Source organism: Musca autumnalis, unplaced genomic scaffold (genome assembly GCF_047663935.1).
Source record: "Musca autumnalis isolate F117 unplaced genomic scaffold, ASM4766393v1 scaffold_2, whole genome shotgun sequence".
NCBI lineage: Eukaryota > Metazoa > Arthropoda > Insecta > Diptera > Muscidae > Musca > Musca autumnalis.
The window spans coordinates 10,250,802-10,270,940 of record NW_027411755.1 but is presented as its reverse complement, the minus strand read 5'-3'; the positions used below and the strand labels follow the sequence as shown (position 1 = coordinate 10,270,940).

At 34.4% G+C, this 20,139-nt stretch overlaps 2 protein-coding genes across 8 annotated transcripts in view; one reads left to right on the top strand and one right to left on the bottom strand.

Annotated features, from left to right (window-relative positions):
- The window catches only part of LOC141393617 (non-lysosomal glucosylceramidase), a 596,987-nt gene that overhangs the window by 227,853 nt on the left and 348,995 nt on the right, over positions 1-20,139 (bottom strand). The gene's annotated exons all lie outside the window — the stretch shown is intronic.
- wb (wing blister) overlaps positions 1-20,139 on the top strand; it is a 404,943-nt gene that overhangs the window by 235,586 nt on the left and 149,218 nt on the right. The window contains exon 1 of one of the 5 annotated variants that reach the window (XM_073966882.1): positions 10,368-10,505. The exons of the other annotated variants lie outside the window; for them this stretch is intronic. The gene's annotated coding sequence lies outside the window, so the exon portion shown is untranslated. Of the gene's footprint in view, positions 1-10,367; positions 10,506-20,139 lie in introns of those variants that run through there. 5 annotated transcript variants of the gene reach the window in all.

Below are 20,139 nucleotides of genomic sequence, written 5' to 3'. Positions count from 1 at the left end.
TTTGAAAATATTTTTTGAGTTATTTGAAAATAATTTCAAACATGCACAATAACAACATTTTTTTTTAAATATGAAAATGTGTTTTTTTTAATATTTAAAAGTATTTTTTTGAAAATATTTTTTTAGTGTTTAAAAATAATTTTCTTTAAATGTAAAAAAATATTTTCAAAATTTGAAAATATATAATTTTTAATATGTATTTGAAAATAGGTTAAAGTATTTATTTTTTTAAAAGTCCACTATAAATGAAAATATTTTTTAAATATGTGAAAGTTTGTTTTCTAATATTTGAGAAGATTTTTTGAAATATTTGAAAAAAATATATATTTTTTTTAATATATTTAAAAATTTGTTAAGAAAAACTGTTTCTAAATATTTGAAAGTATTACAAAAATATTGTGCTTTTGAAAATTCAAAATATTAAAAAATACTATCAACGAAAAACCTTTTTTAATTTTTGAAATATTAAAAAAACACGATCAACGAAAAGCTTGTTTAAATCCACGGTTAAAGACGCTATTTTTTTATTATTTGAAAATTTTGTGAAATATTTGAAAATATTTTTTAAATAATATGAGAATATCTGCAAACAAAAAACAAGGGAACTGATTATATCCTTTGGAGAGCATCGAAACTATAGTCTTTTCTCCACTAATAAATTTGTTGTTTTAAAATATTAAAAAAAACGCCGACAATATTTATATTTGAGAATATATTTTTAAATATTTGAATATAATTTTAACTATTTTGTTAAATGTTTAAAAATATTTGTTTAAATATTTTAATATATTTTTTATTATATACAAATATATTTTTTTAATATTTAAATATATTTTTTTAATATTTAAATATATTTTTTTAATATTTCCTCTATTTTTTAATACTTAAAAAATCTTTTTCAATATTTTTTAAATTTTTTCAATATTTTTTTAATCTTTTTCAATATTTTTTTTTAATATTATTCATTTTTTTAAATATTTGAAAATAATTTATTTATAATTTTTTGATCTATAGAAAATATTTTTAAAAATCCACGATCCTCGTCGATCTATAAAAAATATTTTTAAAAAATCCACGATCATCGTTTGACTTCAAAAAAATTTTTAAAAAATCCACGATCATGGTTGGTCTTTAAAAAATATTTTAAAAAAATCCACGATCATCGTTGGTCTTTAAAAAATATTTTAAAAAAATCCACGATAATCGTTGGACTTTAAAAAATATTTTTAAAAAATCCACGATAATCGTTGGACTTTTAAAACTATTTTTAAAAAATCCACGATAATCGTTGGACTTTAAAAACTATTTTTAAAAAATCCACGATCATCGTTGGACTTTAAAAACTATTTTCAAAAAATCCACGATCATCATTGGACTTTAAAAACTATTTCAAAAAATCCACGATCATCATTGGACTTTAAAAACTATTTTTAAAAAATCCACGATCATCGTTGGACTTTAAAAACTATTTATAAAAAATCCACGATCATCGTTGGACTTTAAAAACAATTTTTAAAAAATCCACGATCATCGTTGGACTTTAAAAAATATTTTTAAAAAATCCACGATCATCGTTGGACTTTAAAAAATATTTTTAAAAATCCACGATCATCGTTGGACTTTAAAAAATACTTTTTAAAAAATCCACGATCATCGTTGGACATTAAAAAATATTTTTAAAATCCACGATCATCGTTGGACATTAAAAAATATTTTTAAAATCCACGATCATCGTTGGACATTAAAAAATATTTTTAAAATCCACGATCATCGTTGGACATTAAAAATTATTTTAAAAAAATCCACGATCATGGTTGGTCATTAAAAAATATTTTTAAAAATTCCACGATCATGGTTGGTCATTAAAAAATATTTTTAAAAAATCCACGATCATGGTTGGTCATTAAAAAATATTTTTAAAAAATCTACGATCAACGTTTGACTTCAAAAAATATTTTCTAAAAATCCACGATCATCGTTTGACTTCAAAAAATATTTTTCAAAAATCCACGATCATCGTTTGACTTCAAAAAATATTTTTAAAAAAACCACGATCATCCTTTGACCTCAAGAAATATTTTTAAAAAATCCAAGATCATGGTTGGTCATTAAAAAATATTTTTAAAAAATCCACGATCATGGTTGGTCATTAAAAAATATTTTTAAAAAATCCACGATCATCGTTGGACTTTAAAAATATTATTAAAAAATCCACGATCATCGTTGGACTTTAAAAAATATTTTTAAAAAATCCACAATCATCGTTGGACTTTAAAAAAATATTTTTAAAAAATCCACTATCATGTTCGGTTTATAAAAATATTTTTAAAAATCCACAATCATGGTTGATCTGTAAAAAATATTTTTTTAAAAAATCCACGATCAAGGTTGGTCTTTAAAAATATTTTTAAAACATCCACGACCATGGTTGGTCTTTAAAAAATATTTTTAAAAAATCCATGATCTTGGTTTGTCTTTAATTTTTTTTTAAAAAATCCAAAAATCCACAATCCTCCTTGGTCTATTAAAAATATTTTTAGAAAATCCACGATCATCGTTGGTCTATTAAAATATTTTTAAATATTTTATTCGATATCCCTGTCATTTGGACCTTCAATTAAAATAAAATCTCACAGCTTTCAAACTCAATTTAAATTTCAATTCAAAATCAAAATAATTCAATTAGATTTTAAATTTCCACACAAGCTGTGAAGGAACGTGTGTTGCCAATGAAAGAAAAATATTGTCAAAATGTTAATACAACAACCGTGCGGTAGCTTTTTCCGTTGACTGAATAGCTGCCACTCTGTGCCGTCTTGTCAATTTTATGCAAAAAAGCCACAAGCCGCCTAATCCAACAAACAAGCGATTTGATAAATTCAAATTGACAGCAGCATTTCGCCAAATGCAACAACAGCGACAACAGTCAATTCAATTCAATCCAAACCGAATTCACTCCAAAGTGGATTCAAGCTGTGCGACATAACAGAAGTTAGTCTGGATTAAGCCAGTCGGGGCAATTACGATATCACAAAAAAAGAGAGCAATAACGACAGCAACAAAATTCATTTGAAAATAATTTACATGAAATTCAATTTGATGTTGTGACAATTTGTGATAAGATTGCCCCGACCAAGCCACCACCACATCATTAAAATTCACAACAAATCTATGGGGTTTTAACACCACTTGAGGGGTCTTATGTTAACTGAGCGGACACTAAATTCCATTGATCTCTATGCTGCTTGGCTGGCAGTTGACTGGTCATTTGGTGAGTGCACCGGCTTGTAAGCTTAAGACTTGTGGTGACATTAATTGCCACAATTTAAAATTTATTAATTGTTCAAAGTGATTATCTTTTTTATGAACAATTTAATGTGTGAAACATGTCATTCGAATTAGAATTTAGAGCTAAGTGTGAGGTTAGGAATTTGGCGTTGTTGGCTATGCGGAAAACAAGTTGTTGAGAGAATTGTGAGACTTTAAATCAGCTGTACAATGTAAACAACATAAAATGTTAAGATTTTTGAACAAGAAAATTTCCTAATTTTGAATATTTTATAAGAAATTTAAAAATTTTAGGTAATTTTTTAATTATTTTTAATTGAAAAGAATATTTTCAAAATTAAAAATTGAACTTAGATACAAGTAAAAAATTAACTTGTGTCCCGGTGAGACCTTGAAATTATTTGATAGTACTTGAAACTTTCCATACCCAACTAATTGGCATACATTTCTCTAAACTCTTGTATTTTCATTAATACTCAATGTCATGAACAACCAGATTTGTTTTTATTTTCCAAACCACCCACCTTGATCTGTTTGTTCGCTCCTCTACAACAGTGTTTTGCTTGAACTCCAAGAAATCAACAAGAAAATCAAGCAGAAATAAACATAAAGAAACGAACGAAAAAATCCAATCCAACTTGTTCAAATAAGCTTTAATAAACTGTTGAAAATGGAATGTGTTATATGTCATATTGCAATCAGCAATATCAACAACAGCAACAAAAACAACAACTACTTCAACAATTATAATCATAACATCAACAATAACGCCAACGCCAACACCAAAACAAAATTCATAAATTTCCAACATCATCGAGTGGATTAAGAAAAACGCATTGTGGAGATTTTGTGCAGCAATATTTTCTCAGATAGTTTTTCTTTGGTTGTTGTTCTTTTATTTGTGAAAATGCTGTTAATTTGTTATCTGCGCGATGATGGCGGTGTGGTGTTGTTGCATTGAAAATTGCCATAATTTCCAATTGTATTGAAGTTTGTTGTTGTTTTTTTTCAACATTTGTTCCCATTGAAAATCCATATCCCTGATGTTTGGCCTACAACTTGATCATGATCTCTGCCAATTTTCTCTTCTCCTCCTGGGTTCACTTTCCTGCTATGTTGTGGAGTCATACTCTTGTCATGTTCATTTATTCAAGTGTTGCTTTTATTATAAACAATTGTGACGTGCCACAGAACAATAACAAAAGAAACATTTTTGAGGATACAAAAAAATTTCGAGAAGAAAATGAAAATATTTATTATTGCAGGGAAAAGATAACAAATACTCCTCAATTTTTCGTTAAAAAATCTTCCCTTAAAATAACCATTGATGCAAGCTAAGGTTTAATGGGTACCTCAAGAAGAAAATCTGATTAGCAGCACCAGACCAGGTTAGGTTAGGTTTGGGGATGTGCAGTCACTAACTTTTGACTGCGTCACTCGGAGACCTTCCGGTCCATTGTGATCATCCAGTAGAGAGAAGAGGTAAAAGCTGTAAAGAAAAGAGGAGATGGAAAAGGGAGGAGAGAGGGAAGAAATGAAAAGAGGAAGTTATTAAAAAATAAAGAGCAAATAAATTACAGAAAGTTTAAGAGGGAAGGAATAGTTTTAGAGGAGGGAAAAAAAGTTTTATTTTGATGGTAGGCAGAATATTTGAAAACATCATTTACGCGTTCAGGTTGCGCTGTCCCAGCCACTTCAGATTTTTGATGATGTTGTAGATCACAGCAGGTTCTACAGTTGAGTAGAAAGTTAGACACGGTGGAAAGTGAACACCTACTAACCTATGTCGTCTACGAGCCAGGGCTGGACAACGACACAGGAGATGCTGGATCGTCTCCAACTCCTTCTCATCCTCACAGAGTCTGCAGTAGTCAGTAACATCCTGATCCCATTTGATGGCAAAGGCCCTGCTATAGCAGTGTCCAGTGATGACTCCCGTCGTTACTCTAACTTCAGCTTTACTCAGGTTCAACGGAGAGTTCGTTCTTTTGACTGACAGAGACGGCCATATGGATCTTGCCACAATGCACCTAGGTTCATTATGCCACAATTCACTGGCTCTTTCGTCAGAGAACGCTTCAATTTTTTGGAAGAAATTACAGATTGGTGGTTTGATGGAGTCAGCGATAGCTAGATCTGTAGACTGCGATCATCGTCTAGCTAATTCATCTGCTCTTTCATTACCCAGATAGTCGCGGTGTTCTGGTACCCAGCATAGCCGAAAGCCGTTAGTTAGTGTTCCCTAGGCTGATCTACACTTAAGGACGACATCGGATTTCATGTTGCAGGGTTTGATGACTTTAAAAGCCGTTTGACTATCCACAAAGATTGTCACCGGTTCAAAGATTACTGCATCCAAACTTTTTCCAAATCGCGAAGATTTCAGCCTGGTAGACACTAAAGTTGTTGTCTAGCCTGTAGGTGTACTCAAGAGATAGCCTTTCACAGTAGACGCCAGCCCCCGTTACCTTACTCCATCTTGGAACCGTCTGTTTAAAAAGTCAGACGGTCCAGAGGGGGGTTACTGCGGTTCCAGTCGTCTCTACTAGGTATAACGACGTCTATATCGTCAAATCTCAGGACTGGTGATATATAGTCGCTCAGTTTTCCGCGTTGGTTCACATTTATACCTGATTCGTTCAGGATACATCCATGCCCATAGGCACAACCACGCCAGAGATCCTGTTCATGCAGCCGTAGGGCACTGCGAGTTGCCTGACACTTAATGCTGAGACTCAGTGGTTTTAAGTTCAGCATTGCGTTCAGAGCAGCCTGTGGTGCTCCTGGTAGCTCCAGTTATGAGAATCGCGGCAGCTCTTTGCACCTTGTCAAGCCTACTGGATGTCGATTTTTGGCGCAGTGAGTGCTAGCAAAAAAGAGAACCATAGGATAAGATGGGTCTAACCACGGTGTTATACAACCAGTGTATAATCGATGGGTTTAGCTCCAACTTTTCCCAATAGAATTCTTACATGAATAACGTGCAATCAATCCTCTTTTCGCCCGCTCCTCAGCATTCCTGTTCCATCGCAATTGACAGTCCAGGATTGTGCCAAGGTACTTTGCCTCGGGCGAGAGCTGATGCTGCACTCCATCCAGTGTTGGTGGTACAAATACGCCGAGCCGAGTTTACTCCAAGGCCATTGGCCTTAGCCCAGCGCGACAGCGTCGATAATGCTCCCTGCATAAGCTCCGAAATGGTTGACTGAAACTTACCGGAAATCAGTAGTACTACGTCGTCCGCATAGGCAACAACTTTTATACCTTGATTGTCCAGGTCAGTCAAAATATTGTTTATAACAAGTAGCCACAGTAACGGTAAAAGCACCCCATCCTTGGGGGGTGTCTCTAGTTACTGTTTTCCTAATTTTTGTCTCCCCAAAAAGTTAGATGTTCAGGTGTGTTAACTTTCTTATGATAGAGTTTAATGGACTCAAGTTCTACGTTGTTAAAAGCTCCTTCTCCATATTCCTCTTAATGAAGTCAACCACCTCATGCAAGGCAGACTCCACAGATTTGCCTTTGATATAGGCTTGCTGTGAGTTGCCTATAGAGGCGGTGTCCACATGGCTTCTTATCTCCAGATCGATCAGTGTGTAGTCCTTTGGTGCAGAGTGACTAGGTTTTCCCGCTTTGGGGATGTAAGTAACTTTTACCTCTTTCCACAGACCCGCTACATACGAGAGAGTCAAACACGCCCTATTGATCTCCTCCAGGATTTGATATAAACGTGGCGATGAAAAATTGAAGCATCGCCGGCGTTATACCATCCGGTCCAGGTGACTTATATGGCTTGAAAGTGTTGACAGCCCATTTAATCTTATTTCTGTTAACCACCTTGTCAATGATATCCGAATCCATAGGCTCTTGAATATGGAAGTCGTCACATAGGTCTCTGCCAAGAGGTTAAGAGTCTCAGTAGCAGAGTCTGTCCATGCACCATCTTGCTTCTTGATACTTTCGATGGATTTAGGGTATTTATACACCTTTTTAGCGGGTTCATCATCGCTCATTCTTATTATATATTCCAACGCAATCGCTGCCTCTCGATACGTTTTACTATATATATTCATCGTCAACGCAGATTGGTCCGTAGATCTTTCGAATAAATTTTCTCTTAAACACGCCAAGCACTGCATTATCTGCTTGCGCAAGTACCCAGTCTTCGGAACCATACATCAGCACGGGTAGTATCAATGTTTTGTAAAGCGTTATTTTTGTTTGACGAGTTTTTAAAGTGCTTACTTATGCCAAAGTAGCATCTGTTGGCCAATACAATTCTTCTTTTTATTTCACAACTGATGTCGTTTGTTGTGTTTACAACGGTGCCGAGGTATACGAAGTCTTTTACTACCTCAAAATTATAGAAACCAACTTCAACAGTTGGTCACATCTCAATGGACCCATTTGAGCGTCGACACCATTGACTTGGTCTTCTCGCCGTTTACCGCCAGACCCACTTTAGCAGATTCTCCTTCGACCTTCATAAAGGTATCGGCTACTTCTTTTACTGATCGTCCCATGATGTCTATATCATCAGCATAAGCAAGTTACATGTGGCTATGTGTGTAGATTGTGCCACTTCTTTTGACGTTTGCCTCTCGTATAACCTTTTCTAGCATGATGTTGAAAAGATCACACGAAATGCTGTCTCCTTGCCTAAAACCTCTTTTGGTACAAAACTCTTCAGAGAGGCTCTTTCCTATTTTAACTGAAGATCTTGTGTCAGTTAGAGTCATTTTACAAAGCCGAATGAGCTTTGCGGAGATACTAAATTCAGACATTTCTTGGAATACCTTTGAACGTAGCGGGCTGTCGATGGCTGCTTTATAATCGACAAAAAGGTGGTATGTGTCGATCTGCATCTCTTGGGTCTTCTCCAGGATTTGCCGCAGGGTAAATATCTGGTCCATGGTGGACTTTCCAGGTCTAAAGCCGCATTGGTATGGTCCAATTATTTCGTTGACCATGGGCTTTAGTCGTTCGCACAATATCCCTGACACTATCTTGTAGGCGATAGGGTGAAGACTTATGCCCCTACACCGAAGTTGGACATCGGTAAGCTGCAATCACAACATATAGCCACAGCATATTCCACTCAACTGGCCCAACTGCTTAATCAAAGCACTCCTCGTCCCGATAACATATCAGGACAATGGCAACACATTGTCCACTCCATGCAAACAGCCGCAAAACCAGTACTTGAATACCAGAATCCATGGTATGACCAGGAGTGCCGCACTGCTACCGAAGAGAAAAATGCGGCATATAGGGCTACTCTACAATCAGCAATAGCAACGCGTAGCGCACGAGAGAGGTATCGGGAGAAAAGGAGAGAGGAGAAACGTCTTTTCCGCAGGAAAAAGAGAGACATGGAAAAGCGGGAGTGTGAATAAATCGAGATGTACAGGAGGCAGAATGAAGTCCGAAAATTCTACCAAAGAGTGAAACATCAAACTGATGGCTTTGGAACTGATGGCTCCTGTAGAGACCAGGTAATCTGGTAACTGTTACAGATAGTGTGCTAAGGATATGGAAAGAGCATTTTTCCAAACTGTTGGTATCCAGTAGTAGAGAAGTCGACGAAGATACCACAGATCCAATCCCAGAAGATGGTATTGAATGTATACCACACGGCCAAGATGGGGTAAAGACAGCAATAAACCGGCCTACCAGCCGAGCTGTATAAAAGGTGTGCATCAGCTAGTTAGCTCCATCTGGCAGGAAGAACGTGTACCCGATGATCCATAAGAAAGGAGATAAGACTGTATGCTCCAACTATAGGGGCATAGGTTAGGTTAGGTTTAACGGGTGTTAAAGGCAGTTCCCCAGGTGACACCACGGGAAGGTCAGTGTCCACTTGAGATGGACCAAGATAAATCTTGGGCTTTGCCAAGATAAAGCCATTCAGGACCGTTCCTTAGTATCTTCCATCCCCAACGTCACCCACTTTTGCCACTTTTACCATTTTAAAAAGTAAAGGAACAAACCAAATATTAGATATTATACCCCGTTTGCACTTAACCGGATTTAATAAACTCACTGGGTTTCAAATGCCAATTCCATAGCGCAAACGTCAAATAAATCCTCGTAAAGAAATTTAACCCGACTAAAAGCTCTAATGCAAACGCCGTTTTAGCCTCTATTATGTTCATTGATCAATGCAAGTACTGTATCGCATAGGTACTGTACACATTATAAAATTAAAAACTGTTATAAGGATTGCATTTGATTTTAATATGTTTTGACTCAATTTTGATCTCTATTTGGACAACCCTCTCTTGTTTTTCCCAATCGGCTATTGTACCTTACCCATTTCAGCGATCATTATTCTAATTATTCCACATAAAAATCCAACATACTACCATAAATGACTTGTGGCCCACACAAAGCTATGCCATCCTGCCCAAATGCGCCGTCATTTCACTCAGTCAGTGATGCCAACTAGTCAACCAGCCAGCCAACAAACATTTTTCTTACTATTCAACGGAAATTATCTTCATGATTTCCTTGTCGACAATTTCACCCAAAAATAGACTTCGTGTAATGGTGGCTATGACGACGGAGGGGGGCTGCCCACTAACAACAATTGAGCATAACGGCGCGTAAAGCGAGCGATAACTTCGAATGCAAGAAAAACAAAAAAGAAAAAAAAAATAAACAATAAATAACAACAAATAATAGCAAAATGCCGGCCGGTAGAAAAAAAAATCACAGAGAAGAGGAAGAAAAACAAAATAAACAACATCAACAACAAAACGAACGGAATGTAAACGCTGTGCGCTATTTTGTGGTGTTATGGGGCTTGGAAAACATGTGCTTGCAGTTGAACACATGTTTTTCTGTTTTTCTAGTTGCGATTTTGTATCGGTCGGACGGCGGACAGCCTGCTGCAGTTGTGGTGTTGGTGTGAAAATACAGATGATGGCATTGTTAGGCGTTGTTGTTGTTGTGGTTGGCGTAGTGTTGTCATGTTGTTTTGCATTGTTTTTTATTTCTTTCTTTTTTTGACACTTGAGTTAACATGTTGACAGGCGAATGCCTAGACCAACAAAGTCAGTTTAAACTACGCACTTTTTCTCAGCTCTTTCGAAGTGGTTTATCTCAAGTGCGGATTATGCGGAGTATGAATGAGACCAGTGACAATATTTAATTAACTAATTCGTTATGCGGGCTTAAACGGTGGAGATTTTGAAAGGTGTTGCAGATTTGAATTGGTATGTGGACCATTTCCTAAATGTAGTAAAATTCTGTTATCGACAAAAAATCGATAAAATCTAATAAAAGTTTTCAACATTTATGGAACCATTAAACATTTTAGCGCCAAGTTAATTTATTATGACAGGATGATATTCTCCTATATAATAACCGCACGTGTGGCAACACTCACAACACATTTTAAACAATGTCGCACGGGAAATTCCGCGCTATTAAGGAAACAACAAAACTTCCACAAAATTATGTAAAATTGGTGTTAAAACAACTAAACGTAATTGAAAACATACGAAAGTCATTTGGAACAAAATGGACCGGTCCAAAATGACAAACATTTGACAACATTTTCAATAAAGTGTCAGAAGAACACAAGTTGTGCTGGCCAAGCACAACTGCCACAAGAATCACAGCATTTTTTACAATGCAACCCTATTTTGCACAACAAACTTCTGAAATTCTGACATGTGCAACATGTTAAGAGAATGTCAAGTGGTTTCAACGACCAACAAAGCTACAATGGAACAGCAGAATTCTCAACAACAGAATTTCTGGTGGCAAGAACAGCACAGACCGGTGAACGAAGTCATCATATTTACTTGCGATGGTCGTATGGTATTTATTAAGGAAATGAGTCATTCAGAAACAAATTGCATTTCTACGGGAATTGGCTGACCAGGCACTTGGACGTTAAAGTTCTTGAAATGCAAAAGATTTATGAATTAAATGAAATAACATAAATCAACTATGCCACCACACAACGGCAACTCTGTCATATTCTGTTCCTCTTAACAGGGGTTCCGTCTTTTGTGAGAACCATTCCGATTTGTATTTGACATTTCACAGTCTGCAAGAAGTCTAAATATTTATGCAAAATTTCTGCTCAGCAATTTAAAGCGAATAATCGATATTTACCTTTTATTGAAATGTTCAAAATAACGAAACGAAAACATTCATATGTCACCCAAAAGTCATTTTACAAGATAACAAGTATCGATTCTATTCAATACCGTTTGATTTTTGTCTATTATTAGCCAGTCTGGCTACCTACTGCTGCGCTTGACTAAATCCAAATACACAGTTACTTAATTTTGTTTCTTTTATGTCTCGTTTCTTGAGAACCAAATTTGGTTGATTTTAATGATTCAATTATCCCGTAAAGAAACTATTTGAACATAACCTCTCCGAATATGGTAAATACAAAGCGAACGGGAAATATGATTGTGAAGGGGTGATGTGTGAAGGAGCGAAACAGAGAGTGACAGCAATACACAGAGAACAATTTTTAAAGGCCAAGTAATTCCCACTTTGACTAGAATTCAAATGACTTTGACTTAAAGTTAAATGATCTTGATTTGAAGTCAAATGATTTGAATTAAAGTCAAATGACATTGACTGGAAGTCAAATGACTTTGTCTAGAAGTCGAATGCCTTTGATGAGAAGTCAAATGACTTGACTAGAAGTCACATGACCTTGACTTGAAGTCAAAACACTTGGACTAAAAATTAACTGACTTCCGCCAGAAGTCAAATGATCTTGAATAGAAGTGAAATGACTTTGATTAGAAGTTAAATGTTTTGACAAGTGAAATGACTTTGACTGAAAATCAAATTACTTCCGCCAGAAGTCAATTGGCTTTGAATAAATATCAAGCGAATTCACTAGAAGTCAAATTACATATCTGAAGTCATATGACTTCGACTAGAAGTGAAATGAATTTGACCAGAAACCAAACGACTTTATTTGACGTTAAACGATTTTCATGTTATATCCTTATCCAAAAGTCCTTCTAGTCTCCAATGAACAAAGCTTTTTGGTCAATTGTTCATTGACCTGTGGTCTATTGACCTCTTTTAATTGCCAATTTACCTCTTGTAAATTGTCGGTGGACTCCTATTCAATAATGCATTTGCATTCTTGACCTATAAATCAAATAAATCGTGTCACCCCACCTAACTTGCCCCAATTTCCTCTGAGTCTTTCACGAGAAGACAAATGAGTTTGACTAGAAGTCAAATGATTTTGATTAGAAGTCAAATGACTTTGACTATAAGTCAAATGACTTTGACTAGAAGTCAAACTACTTTGATTAGAAGTCAAATGGGTTTTGTTGGAAGTCAAATTTATTTAATTTGAAGTCAAATGACTTCGTTTGAAGTGAAATGACTTATACAAGAAGTCCAATGTCATTGACTAGAAGTCAAATTACTTTGACTGGAAGTGTAATGACTTTGACTGATAGTCAAATGACTTTCACATTAATGTGACAAGAAGTCAAGCTGCTTTTACTAAAAGTTACACAACTTTGACTACAATTCAAATAACTTTGACAAGAAGTCAAATGACATTGACTGGAAGTCAAATGATTTTGAATTGAAGTCAAATGACTTTGACTCGAAGTCAAGTGACTTTGACATGAAGTCGAATGACTTTCACTTGATGTCAAATGACTTTAGCTAGCGATCAAATTACTTTGAGTAAAAATCAAATGACTTTGTCTAGAAGCCAAATGACTTTATCTAAAACTCAAATTACATTAACTTGAAGTAAAATGACTTTGAAGAGAGTTCAGTGATTAGATACCAAATGACTTTAACTACAAGTCAAATGACTTTGGCTTGATTAAAATGACTTTGATTAGAAGTCAAATGACTGTGACTAAAAGTCAAATGATTTTAAGCAAAAGTCAAATGACTTTGTATAGAAGCCAAACAACCTTGATTTGAAGTCAAATTACTTAGACTTGCACTCAAATTACTTTTACCTGAAGTGAAATGACTTTGATTTGATGTCAAATGACTTGAATTGAAGTCAAAATACTTTGGATTAAAGTAGGAAGACTTTGAATTGGAGTTAAAAGACTTTGACTAGAAGTCAAATGACTTTCACTAGAAGTCAAATGGCTGTGACTTGAAGTCAAATAACTTTGACTTGAAGTCAAATGACTTTGACTTGAATTTGACATGCTTTGAAATCAAATTACTTTGGTTTGAAGACAAGTGACTTTGACTTGAAGTCAAATAACTTTGACTTGAAGTCAAATGACTTTGACTTGAAGTAAAATAACTTCGGCTTTAAGTCAAGTGGCTTTGACTTGAAGTAAAATGACTTAGACAAGATGTCAAATGATTTTGACTTGAAGTCAAATGAATTTGACTTAGAGTAAAATGACTTTGACTAGAAGTCAAATGACTATGAAGGAAACTCAACGATTTTGAAGAGAATTCATTGACTATGACATGAAATCAAAAGACTTTGACTTGAAGTCAAATGACTTTGATTTGGAGTAAAATGACTTTGACTTGAAATCAAATGACTTTGAACGGAATTCAATGAATTTGAAAAGAATTCATTGACTTTGACAAATGACTTTGATTCGAAATCAAATTACTTTGGCTATAAGTCAAATGGCTTAGACCTGAGGACTTTGACTTGAGGTCAACCTACTTTGACAAGGAGACAACTGACTGTGACTAGAAGACAAATGACTGAATAGAAGTCAAATTATTTTGACTTGAAGTCAAATAATTTTTACTTGTAGTCAAATGATTTTGACTTGAAGTCAAATGACTGTGTAGAAAATTCAATAGCCTTGACTTGCAGGTAAATGATCTGTATTTGAAGCCAAATGACTTTGATTTGAAGTTAAATGGATGAGAAATGACTCTGATTTGAAGTCAAATGATTTTGAATTGAAGTCTTTGATTGGATACCAATTGACATTGTTTGGAAGTCAACTGACTTTGATTGGAAGTCAAATGACTTTTACTGGAAGTTAAGTAAGACTTGCTGGAAGTCAAATGGCATTGACTGTAAGTCAAATTACTTTGGTTTGAAATCAAATGACTTTAATTTGATTTCAAATGACTTAGACTAGAAGTGAAATTACTTTGACTAAAAGTCTAATGACTTTGACTAGAAATGACCAGAAGTCAAATAACTTTGGCCAGAACTGAAATTACTTTAAATCAGTGTTCGAAAATAAACACTATGGAATCGTACCGTACCGTTCTGTACCGTACCAAGGTGGATAGGTACGCTACGATAATGTACCGTACCGGTACACAAACACTAAAAAATATTTTAGTGATACTGTACCGGAGCACAACGAAAATCTTACTGTACCGACTGCGGTACACAACGATTTTTAGTGTACCGACTGCGGTACGCTACGATTTTTTAGTGAACCGACTGCGGTACAGTACGATTATCGTAGTGTACCACTGGTCGGTTCACTAAAACATAACGTACCGGTAATGTACCGCACGTGTGTTTTTTGTAAATTGTGATGAAAAATTATATGTTTGATGTATTTGAAAATAAGGGCAAGAATAGTAACTAAAATTCAAGATTATATAAATTAAATGCACGAATGTGGTAAATTCGGTCGGTATACGAATGTTGAGAAAATTAGTATAAAATATGAAATTAGCTAAAATTTCCAACCAACACATATTTTAATAAATTTACCCTCTATTATAGTATTAGGTTTAAAACCCATATTATTAATGTATGTATTTCTATTTACTCGCTTTGAGAAAATTTTATTATGGGCTCATTAGCGTCCTTGTAGTCAATGTACATATTAAAACACTGCTTTTTAAATATTATTTGTTCCTTAGTTAAATAATTAGAAAGTTTTTATAAGTAAAAAGGGGTGATAATGCATGTATCATAAAACCATTTCTATGAATGGAAAAGAATAACGTTAATATGTTGGTGTCATAAGGATGTTTATTTGCGGCAAAAGTCAATTCATAGAAAGGTTATGTTTGTTGTCCAATCCACATGAACAAACAAAACAGCCACAGTCGGATCACTAAAGATTGAGTCTCCAGGTAGTGTATTTTAAAATTTTAATATGTTTATTCTGTTGAAGTTTTAATGTTGATATGTTTGAATTAATTAAAATAAAATTGCATAAAACATAAAATCCGTTTGTAATAGGTAACAAAAAAATGGTAAGAATCAAGGCACAATTACACAGGTAGTGGCATCGTAAAAATTTGAATATGTTATGTCAAAACTTTCTTTATGTTGTTGGGGAAATTACAACAAAAATAATTTTTTTATAAAGTGATTTTACTTTTCATATTCGATCAGCTGGTGTGATACCACTACCTGGTAGTTCTGCCATGGTAAGAATATGAGAATAATGCCTCCAAAAACTCAAACTTTCTGCTGGTAGAATACGTTTACGTTTGTCCATAATTTATCCCACCGAAATGGCTTAGATTTGGTATCTAGTGTCCGTTGGGCTTATACATGCATTCCTATAAGAATTTTCGTTACAGGTCCACGTTTTTATATAGCCCCCATAGAACGGTTCCTCCGATATTGATTATTTTGAAGGTTGTAGTCACGTTATCCAACCGAATTAGTTGAAACTTGGCATTTAGTCTACGTTGGGAGTATAAAATATTCCGACGGAGAATTGTCTGCACAGTTTCATGTTTTGATATGACCCCCATAGAAATGTACCGCCCGAATTTTGCTAATATTAGATAGAAAATAATAATAAAAACAATTATAAAATATTTTGTTGCACTTTGTTGCAGCTAAAACTTTACAAATTTGGTAAGGACTATATGTACTAAAAATAAAATAAAAAATCTACGCGCCATCCCGCGACACTCCCTACTAAGAAGCTTTAACAAAGTACAGAATTTGAAAGAAAAGCGGATGTCACGTGATTTACATATGTGTAAAATCCGAGTTACAATAAATAACATATTATATAAAATATTTTTTGCTCACCTGTCTTCACGAAAAGCTTTAGGGCCTGTTCATGTATGTCGATAAGAAAATGAATGCGCAAGAAAAACTACCAAATTTGAGTGTGTTTTTCAAATTTGTTTTTTGTTTTGAAGGAAAAGCAAAGGCAATAATATTTCCAAAACTAAAGTTTGGGTGTGTTTCATGAGCACACATTTTCGTTTCGAAATACATAAACTGGGGGTTAAAATTACTTCGTAGGAAGACTGCATACGACGATCGCAAATTTACTACTAAAATATATTATAAAAACCAGTCCATAAATTGTGAACAAAAAATTAAACGTTATTTTGCTTTGGCTGATGTAAAACAAATTATTTTAACTGTCGTTAGATTCTGTGGACACCTTAGATCAATACTGCACCAATAATTTTTACATAGGCGTATGTGATTTTTTTCAGTTTTGGCGCGCTATATCTGTATTTTTTCCACTGTTCGTTTGGCCCAAAAAACATCAATGTGACACCAACACGTGCCTTATTACTTTATACAAATATTTTGGATATACATATGTATATAACACAATTATGGGGTCAATTTATATAGTCTTCCATAATAAAACAAAAAACCATCAAATATTTTACATTTTCTCATAATTCATAAAAACACATGTATGTTACATTACAAATACGTATATTATTTTCATTGTTCCAACAATACGAACTACGAAGTTTTACTGCTTCGTCCTTTTCAGTAGTACCACAAAGTAACAGGCAAAATTCTCGTTGATCGTCCACATTACCTTGCTATGAATAGATTTTCTGTTATTGGTGCCGCCAATAATAATGATTTTGCACGAGGGGATTTTTAAACATCCTTATGACATCAATTAGTAACCTCATACTGGTGTTATGATAAATACATTCCATATTGAAAAAATCATATTAAAATTTGTAATTTGGCTACAAATACTTTTAAATGTGTAAATAAACATAGCTTGGAAAAAAACCTTAGTGATGAACAGTACTGTTCGCTACAAACAAAATAGATGGGTATTTTTTGTTGGTACTGGTAATATTAATGTGGATTGTATAGCAAATATTAAATTTTTCTGAATAAACTTTTTCCAAAAAATGCTAATAACATCAAAAAAAGTAAAATTATTCTTTACTCATTCATGTAAATAATTTTATAATTCACGATTTTTTTAAACAAAATTATATTTTCTAGTAATTTTCTTAATATTTATAAACGATTAAAATGTAATTAATTTATACAATATTGAATTTTATTTATTATACTTGCCTTCTTTCCCAAGAAAGCATATAACAATTCATATTTCCTCATAATTAAAAAAACACATGTGTGGTACATTACCGGTACGTTATTTTTTTAGTGAACCGACCAGTGGTACACTACGATATTTTAGTGTACCGACTGCGGTACGCTACGATTTTTTAGTGTACCGACTGCGGTTCACTACAATTTTCGTTGTGCTCCGGTACGGTACGCTAAAATATTTTTTAGTGGTTGCGTACCGGTACGGTACACTAAAATATTTTTTAGTGATACCGTACCTGGTACGGTACGTTATTTTAGTGTACTGTTTCTTTTCGAACACTGCTTTAAATAAAAGTCAAATGACTTTGACTAGTAGTCAAATGATTTCGACGGTTCCAAAGGTCTATGAATTGACCTAAAGTCAAATGGTATTGTCTTTAATTTGAACGACATTAAGTTTACTTCCATTTGAAGTCAACCAAATTTTAATTGAAGTCAAACTTCTTTGACTTGAGGTCAATGTTAAAGATCAATATTAAATTGACCAGAGGTCAATGGACAATTGACCAGAGGTCAATGGACAATTGACCAGAGATCAATGGACAATTGACCAGAGGTCAATGGACTTGACCAGAGGTCAGTGGACAATTGAACAGAGGTTAATGGAATACTGACCAGAGGTCGATGGAAAATTAAGTAATGGTGAATAGAAAATTCAATAGAGTTCAACGGATAATTGACCAGAGTTCAATTGTCCACGGACCTCTAATCCATTGTCAATTGAACTCTGGTCAGTTATCCGTTGAACTCTACTGAATTTTCTATTCGATGGAAACATCGACCTCTGGTCAATATTCCATTGACCTCTGGTCAATTGTCCACTGACCTCTGGTCAATTGTCCATTGATCTCTGGTCAATTGTCCATTTGTCCACCAGAGGTCAATAAAGAAAGTCCATTGACCTCTTGGTAAAAATAATTTGATTTTCTCTGGCAAATAATCTGTTGACCTTCTAACAAAATGTCAATGACCTGTTGTTAATATTCCACAAAACCTCTCAATCTATAACCTCACCCAACCTTCAGCTGCCTGAATTTCTTCTGAGTGCATTTCTTACTTTTGAAATGCAAAACATTGTAACAAAACTTTAAATGTATTTGTCAAGCACTCAATGATCGCTCGCCGATTGTAGATTATTATCCCAAAAAACAAATAATCACAACAACAGCAGCAACAACAACAAATTTGTTGTAAACTAATGTAAGTTTACGCAATAAATATTAAATTGACAGTTTTGCGAAGTTGTGCGGAGTTAGTTGTTGGATTGGCGAATTGAAAGTTGCAGTGGTACGGGAAGAGAGAGATGGTGGGACAGAAGTAGAAAAAAACATGATGCTGGTGATCTCAAGCATGTTTCTCTGCAGCACGTTGAGCCTATTGCACGTTAATTGACTTGACAGCCAGCCAGTCAAGCAGCAGATCATTTGATGGTATTTTGAAATATAAAACAATAACAACAATGACATTAACGACTTGTGTGGCGTTTCAAAATATGGACATTTCGTTGACATATTTTGAGATGATGAAAGGTGGAAGTGAAATAATTGCGGTATTAGATTAGAATGTTTAATGGAGTATGTGGCCAGGAAGATGTGGAAGTTACGTCGAGGTTTTTTGACAATCTATGACAATGTTAAATGGTGCCAAAGGTGACATTTATCATTCAATTAAATTGTAATGTAAGAACGATTAACTCTTTGATTGTTTTTTCTTCGTTTGTTCCCACACTTCTGGTCTAGTTCTTTGTTTCTTAATTGCCAAGTAACCCATTTGTCTTTCGCATAACTTCAGAATAAAATTGCTTCATTGCTTCAATTTAAATCTTATCTCGCATTTTTTATTCAGCTTGGAACAGCTAAAACCGCAATTGCACAAAAATTCCCAGAACTCCATGATTTTGTGAGAATCAATGAATTGAACCTTATCACCCGCTTAGAAAAAAAAATAGATTTTTTTCTCCGGCTTTTCACAACAGCATTTGTGAGATAATCTACCATACAACATATGGTCATTGTTTATAGTTTGTAATGAACAAAATATTGGACTATGTTGTTGTTGAATCTGTTTCAAAAATTCTTGGAATAACATTGCCCCAACCATAGCACAAGTTATAAGGTCTACTTAACATGAAATGAAATCACCCATTAAAATTAGTAGCAGTTTATTCTAATTGAGGTTCCTCCTCCACGGCTTTCCTTGTCGTTTTGTTAAAGACATCCCTCCCCAATGTTTCTTTCCTCTAATATCTTGTCGCTAATCGCTGTTTAAAAATAAATAAATTTAAAATAAAAATATTTTCTTTACAACTTCCTCAAGGGCGTCACTTCATAATTCCCCAGACAAAATTATTGGGCGGGGGTGGGGTAATCTACACCCGTCTTAAATCGTGTTGTATATTCGTTTTGATTTTTATATGGCAATATTACCATTGGAACGTGTTGTGGAAATTGTTCTTTGAAGATTTTTTTTTGAAAATCCATTTGAAGTGGTTGTCATTCTTCAACGCTACGCCATCCCATTCCATACCGCTGCTTCTGCCACGTCCCATCTGTTGTGGTTGTTTATCAGCCGTTTTGACACTT